We start from the raw sequence: 7264 nt of genomic DNA, 5'->3' as shown, positions 1-7264 counted from the left end.
TAGAGGAGGAATCTATGGTCACGACCTCTGGCCCCGGAGCTTCACCGGGGGAGTCTAAGATAACGACTTCACGGGCTAGAAGAGGCTCTGGGTTTGGATCCACCTCGGGACTGGACTCTTCTACTAACTGCCTAAGACCCAGAGCTACTACACCCTCCAGGAGAGAGGGCCACAACCTAAGATTGGTCCCGTACTCCTCGAAGAAGGCTGACCTAAAGGCCAAGGTATTATCTACCACTATAGTACCCCTAGGACGGCTCATGTCATAACATATCACGAGCTGGTCGACGCACTGGAGTAGGGTGACGTCACGGTCCGGGTCATTTTGGTGGCGATGAATGGGTTGGTTGGGGTCAAACCTAGCAAGCCGTAGGTCAGCAGTGGCCCTATCTAAATCCCTAAACAGATAAGGATTACCTTGGCCGGAGGGGCCAGCTGCTGCCCCAGACTGGGCCCTCTCCACATTTACTTCTTAGGCGACCTCCAAAGCCTGCTTCAGCTGCACGAGGGGGACCTCGTCCTCATCCTCACCTGCAGCCTCCTCCTTGGGAATGGGCGCCATCTCGCGAGCAGGGGGAAGGGTCCGCGATCTCCTCAAGGCCAAAGTCTAGCCCGGAGAGATTAACTTGCACGCCAGCATCGTCTCGCCGGACACGAGCTGGCGATAATCCTTTTCACTTGGGGGGAGCCCCGCCAAGGTCTCGTATTGACCCCTAAGGGTCACGGACTTGGCCGTCCTCGCGAAAATAGCTGCATGATAGTTTCTAAGTCAGGAATGAATAAAAAGAGGCTAATCAGCAATCGACTTACGAGCTGAGAGTAGAAGGTACTTATGAGGACGGTTGAAGTAATGGTGTTCGCAGTTGTGGAACCCTGTTGACATAAAGAACTGGTCCTTAAAGTCGTTGGGGTGGCTGGGCAGCTCGATGACCGCAGCCGAATTTGGAAAACGAGTCAGGTAATAGAACCCGTTGCCTCGCCCCCGCTGCTCCGGGCTGGCTTTGAGGCAGAAGAAGTAGAGGATGCCCGCCGGCGTGGGGACCTCCCATTCCTGCTTCAGGAACAGATACTTCAACCCCGCTAACAGGCGATATGAGTTAGGGGGAGCTGGAAGGGAGCCAGCTTCACGTAATTTAAGAAATCTGCGAAGTACTGGTCCAATGGGAGGAAGGCCCCAGCCTTGAGATGCTCATCGCTCCAGGCGGCGTATTCCTCGTCGAACGGCGCGTAGCTCCGCTCACCTTCAAGGGGAGGTCGGGCATCCAGGGCGCCCCTCCCTATCTCGATGTTATGGGAAAGCAAGATTTTGTTGACTTTCCCTTGGGTGGTGACCTTCGAGGGGATCCTCTCGGCCTCGAAAAAGGCATCGGGTCCCACCTCGACTTCCTTCTCCATGGTTGGTCCGAAGTTGGGAATCGGGGAGTCAATGGCCACCTCCTTTCCTTTGTTGGTTTGCTGGGAAGACGAGCTGCCAGCACTCTTTCTGGGTGCGCTCTTCGTAGGTCCCATCTGGTCGCCTAACGAACAAAGAAGAAAATTTAGAAAAGGCGACCTAAGCAGAAGAAAGAATCTAGCGCGAAGTGTTTCCTTTACACGGGCTGAGGTAATCTCAGCCCGTGGCGAGTGAGACCACGCGGTTCTATGAACACGCGCTTGTGCTCCCAACGGGTCCCCGATTACTCGGAATCTGTGTGTCAGGAGGGTCAGAGTAAAAGTTTGCATTGGAGGGAAAGTTTCAGTAGGCAAAACCGCTTGTGAAGCATGTCCCCTAAGCTACCTGGTTTTTGCACCCTAAGAACTGGTTATTCCAAATAGGCATAAAAAAATTTACCTAGAAAATCACCCGAGAAAGTGTTTCCTATGATTCATGCTCCTAAATGGTTTTTCCTACGGTCGATACCCCTAGGATAAAAACCTATGCATAAAATACCAGCAAAGAGCACGCAACTTGCTGCATGCGATTAAAGAGAAAGTTTACCTAAGCAACAGTGAAGGAAAACATTTAAAACATGCACAAACGGAGGACTTACATAAATGTTTTGTTGTGATGAGACTGAAATGGTCGTCTGGGTTGAAATCCTGTTGGGATCGCTGGAACCGGAGTCTCGAAGGAGCCCTCGTGTCTGAATTTCTGGAACGCTGGGAACAGTGATCTGAAGAAAGGAGGGATTTTGAGACTAAGAAGAAAGAAGAAGATGAGAAATTTTTCAAATGAATGGGTAGCCAGTGCGAAAGGTGGCCAGCCCTTTTATATACGTAAAAGGCCAAAGGATGAGGGCCATTGGATCGCCTTGATGTAGGATACGAGGTCCACTACTCGAAAGACGAAACGACGGCCGAAGATAGGCTAGGCCATTTAATGCGGTTCTCGGAAGACGGACCGTCACCAACCACGATGCCCTACGTATTCGACGCCAGCGTAATGGGCGGAATGTGAAGAGTCCACAAAGAAGCCTAAAAGCCCCCACTGTGGCCCCAGGTGACGTCATGTGCCACGAGCAGGGGCATGGGGGGCAAATGTACGCCCTAAATATCCACGGGCTATTAGCGAGCTGAGAGAGGGCATAATTATATTAGCCACGTGGAAGCCACCTACCCGGAGCTGCTGTTGAGAGGTTCTACCTCTTTAGCTTGAGGTAACCTAAGGCTTAGTGGAGAGATCTAAGGAGTCGAGTCAGAAGTATGGACACCACGTGCTGAGACTACATTAAGCTCAAGATACGAGCTTAAGTTAGCACCTCTGACCCCTTATAAAGTCAACCACGCAATGTAAACGTGCATATATCAGACATCACATGTCTGATCCATCCCTGAATTCTCGGATACGCAGCATAAACGTGCATGTTCAGGCACCTACGACTGGGTTGGGCCGTGATAACTCTACAAAATAGAGTTATTTTACCACTTTTTATGTGTTAATTGTTGCTTAGTTCTTGAGTTTTTAATTGATTTATTAAGTTTTAAAGTAATTTTTAATTTATAGGGTTTATTTTGATTTTATATATTTTTGTGTGTTTTTATAGTTATTTTGTTGTGAAATGTTGTAGTTTAATTTGTGGTAAAAAAATGTTGTATTATTGAGCTTAAGTGTTAAATATAAATTAAGTTATAATTAATATTTTCAAAGAATGAGATTGATTTATTTTATAGTTGAAAATATTTTATTATGATTTATTTTATGTTTATTTTGTAGGAATTTTTATTGTATTTTCGTGTTTGAAAAAAATGATAAAAAGCTGAAAAAGATGTGAAAGATGCCATTTTTGAAACACCTTCAGCAAGGCCCAAGGAAGCCCATCAGCAAGGCCCAACCTCTCCACGTGACCTGCAGCAAGCCTCTCCAAGCTACCCCTTCCTTCAGCACATCATCAATACCAAGCTCCTCATCATCAATACCAAGCACATCACTCAGCACACTTTAGCCTCCCAGCGTGACTCCACCGAAACTCAAGCCATGCATCAACATGCCCCAGCCTTGGCCCAATTCATTCCTCCAGGCCCAAAACATCTCATCACATAGCCAGCTGCCTCCTCTTGCCCAGCCTGAACCCACTCTGCCAATAGCCACCAAAAAGGCCAAAAACCACATTTTTATTCCCAATATTTTTCACCCAAATATCAATTCACTCTTCCCTATTTTTCTTACCTAAATAAACATTCCTAATTTATTTTTTTACCCTAGCTTTTCACTAATCTTTTACCCAACCAAACATTTCATCTTTCCAATACTCTTACACTTACTCTATTTATCCTACCACTTCCCAACACAATTAAATTAATCAATTTATTTATTTTAATTTGATTAATTTAATCTCCACATTTTGCCTATAAATAGAGTCTTGTAAGACCATTTGGGGGGCTCTTCTTCTTCATATTTTCAACATCTTCTACACATATTTTTCTCTACCATTTTCATCTTTTGAAGAGCATGTCAAGTATGTTATTTTGTAATTTTTATCTAGTTATGAGCTTCTAATCTTTTTCAAAAGTTATTAAGATGATGATGAAGCAAAATGTAACTAGATAGTATTTTTTTTTATTGTATGTTGATTTCCCATTTGTGTAATATTGTTTATGGATTTTTCTATCAAAGATATGCATTTTTCATCTATTATTGAGTGTTAAAGCATATTACACTTAGTTCTTCATTATGCAAAAATATGATATTCTTTGATTAAATGTTTTTCATTAAATTGTTCACATCTAATTCTTAGAGCATAAGTATCATACTTTGCCTAAACATAATCTCTTTGATTTTTTGTAGTTTCATTAGGTTGTAACACAACTAATGCTTAGAAATTATATCTTATATAAGTGAAGAAAAATCCTACATTTTTGAAAGAGTAACTTGTGCTTGAATAGAAAATATATTTTGAAAAAATATATAGTGATTTATTTCAACTATATCAAAACTTGGGAATCAATATACTTATAAATACTATTGAACTTGCATTTTGTGGATTCTAAAATCTTAATAACCTTATTTTACATATATCATTTGAAAACCATTTTTCTATTTAATCTTAAATCTTTTTATTACTTGTTTTTTATTTTTCTAAAACAAAATTTCATCAAATATTTGGAACTAGGTTAGAATATTATTGCTTTGTTTGAAATAGTTTCTTTTGATGTTAGTCAACTCCCATGGGTTCGACCTCGTACTTACATGAACATTATATTCTGAACGATTCGTGCACTTGCGAGTTTAAATATTAAAACACCTCTTTTGGGATTCAACAAGTTTTTGGCGCCGTTGCCGGGGAGTTGCTAGAAAGAAACGATCTTTCTACAAGGTAAGTAACATTCTTCTACTAGTTATTTTATTTTTATTTTGCACTATCATCTTTAAAAAAAAAAAAAGTAAAAAATATATATATATATATTTATATCTATAAAAAAATCAAAAACAAAAAAAAAGAGTAAAAATCGAAAAAAAAAAAGTTATACATATATTTATTTATATTGTTATATATTATATTATATATATATGTATGTATCTTGGTAGTTGATGGCATTTAGTGCCTCCTACTTACATATTAGTTGAGTGCATTAGTGCCTCCTAACCCTTTTTCTTTTTCTTTTAATTTTTATATTTTTAGTTGAGTGCATTTGTGCCTCCTAATTACTTGATAGTTGAGTGCAATTTTTGCCTCCTACATACTTGAGCAATTTATCTCTTCTAGTGATGGCATAAGTGCCTCCTAGCTTTTATTTATTTATTTTATTTATCTTAGTTGATGGCATTAGTGTCTCCTAAGTTTTATTATTATTATCATTATTATTATTAGTGTTGGTTGATGGCATTAGTGCCTCCTAATTTTATTTTTGTTGGTCATTTAGTTGATGGCATTAGTGTCTCCTAATTTTTATATAACTATTTACTATTTACTATTGTTATTGTCATTTAATTTTTTTCTTTTTTTTTTAATTATCGCATTTAGTTAGTTGTAATTTTATTATTTAAGAAAATACTTGAAAAAAAAAACTAAAAAACAAAGCTTGTTCTAACAACATAAGCAATTTTTGCTTAAAGGAAATTTGGCAAAGTTCCCATCCACGCTTATTAATTAACCTCAGGGAGTTGTTATTAAGTTGTGAGTAAGTGGAATCAAATAGGCCTGGAACAAGTTAAACAAAAAGAAAAAAAAATCATAAAAAAATATATATATAAATATTATAATTTCTTCTTGTTATAAGTATGCTCTTTGGTTGCGGTTCTAACTGATCTTCCACATCAGAAATTTGTTTCCTTGTGATTGTTTGTGTTACTTTGAGAAATTTGTGACATTGTATGCATCAGTGGCATCGTAATTCAAAAAATCGTTTGGTGAAAAAATTAGTGTCTGTACGTGAAATTGAAAGTGTTTTTGAAAGTTTAAGCATAATGGAACAAGAACCTAATGTTGTGCAAGAAAAAACTCTTCTTGAATACTTTTCACCCATTTCATCTAATGCTCCATCATGCATTGTTTTGCCCACTACTAATGCCACTCATTTTGAACTTAAACCATCAATCATTCAATTGTTACCATCATTTTATGGTTTAGAAAGAGAGGATCCATACATGCATGTAAAAGACTTTTTGGAAATTTGCTCAACCTTTCGTTTTCAAAATTTTTCTGATGAGTCGGTTAAACTTAGGTTGTTTCCTTTTTCTTTAAAAGATAGAGCCAAAGCTTGGTTAAACTCACTTCCAACTGGAACCATCACTACTTGGGATCAACTTTTTAATAAATTCCTTGCTAAATTTTTCCCCATGTCCAAAACTGATAGTTTAAGAAGAGAAATCTCCGAATTTTATCAAAAAGATAACGAAGAATTTTATGAATGTTGGGAAAGATTTAAAGATTTATTATTAAAATGTCCCCACCATGGTTTTGAAAAATGGAGACTTGTAAAATATTTTTATGATGGTTTAACCCCTTCAAACCGACAAATGATTCAATCCATGCATACCGGAAATTTTTTAAAACTACAAGGGCAAGAGGCTTGGGACGCTCTTGAAGAATTGTCTGTTAATTCACAATAATGGAATTATTCTGAGCCTAGGTCTAGAGCCAACCCTTCACCAAAAAGAGAAGGAAAATATGAAATAAAAGAAGAAAATGATTTAAGAACATCATTTGATAAATTAGCAAGAAAAGTAGAAGCCTTAGTAATAAGTCAATCTATGAATTCTCATGTGCAACCTAAAAAAGATGTTTGTTCTTTATGTGCTAGTTCATGTCATAATGCTCAATCATGTCATTCTTTTATTGAACCATTTTCTGAAGAGGCTAATGCTTTACATTCATATGGAAAACCTTCTTCTGATAGCCCATTTTCCAACACATACAATCCAAATTGGAGAAACCATCCTAATTTTTCATGGAGACAAAACCAACCACAAATGAATCAAGGAAACCAATTCCACCTGCCAAATCCAAATCATGCCCAACCAAGTAAACCTTACCCTCCACAAAGAAAACCTTCCTTAGAAGACACTTTACAACAATTCATGCAATCCACCCAACAAATCTTACAAAATCAGTCTCAATCCATTGCCAAACTCGAGACACAATTGGGTCAACTTGCTAGTGCTGTAACCGAGAGAGAAAAAGGAAGATTTCCTAGCCAACTCATCCCAAATCCTAAAGGCCAATATGAAATAGGAACTTCTAGTCATAAAGAAGAAGCTAAGTCTATCTCAACTCTTAGGTCCGGAAAACAAATTGTCAAACCCGATTATATACCTCAAGTTGAAAAAGACCAAAGCCAACCTCAA

General features: G+C 38.7%; 1 non-coding gene across 1 annotated transcript; it reads right to left on the bottom strand.

Annotated features, from left to right (window-relative positions):
• Positions 1-6271: 6271 nt before the first annotated feature.
• LOC133798944 (small nucleolar RNA R71) lies at positions 6272-6378 on the bottom strand. Its single transcript, XR_009876160.1, has one exon. It is a non-coding gene; the product is annotated as a small nucleolar RNA R71 (small nucleolar RNA).
• Positions 6379-7264: the final 886 nt, after the last annotated feature.

Source organism: Humulus lupulus, chromosome 8 (genome assembly GCF_963169125.1).
Source record: "Humulus lupulus chromosome 8, drHumLupu1.1, whole genome shotgun sequence".
Taxonomy (NCBI): Eukaryota; Viridiplantae; Streptophyta; class Magnoliopsida; order Rosales; family Cannabaceae; genus Humulus; species Humulus lupulus.
Note: the sequence above shows the minus strand (reverse complement) of the source record. Positions and strands in the feature narration are given on the sequence as shown.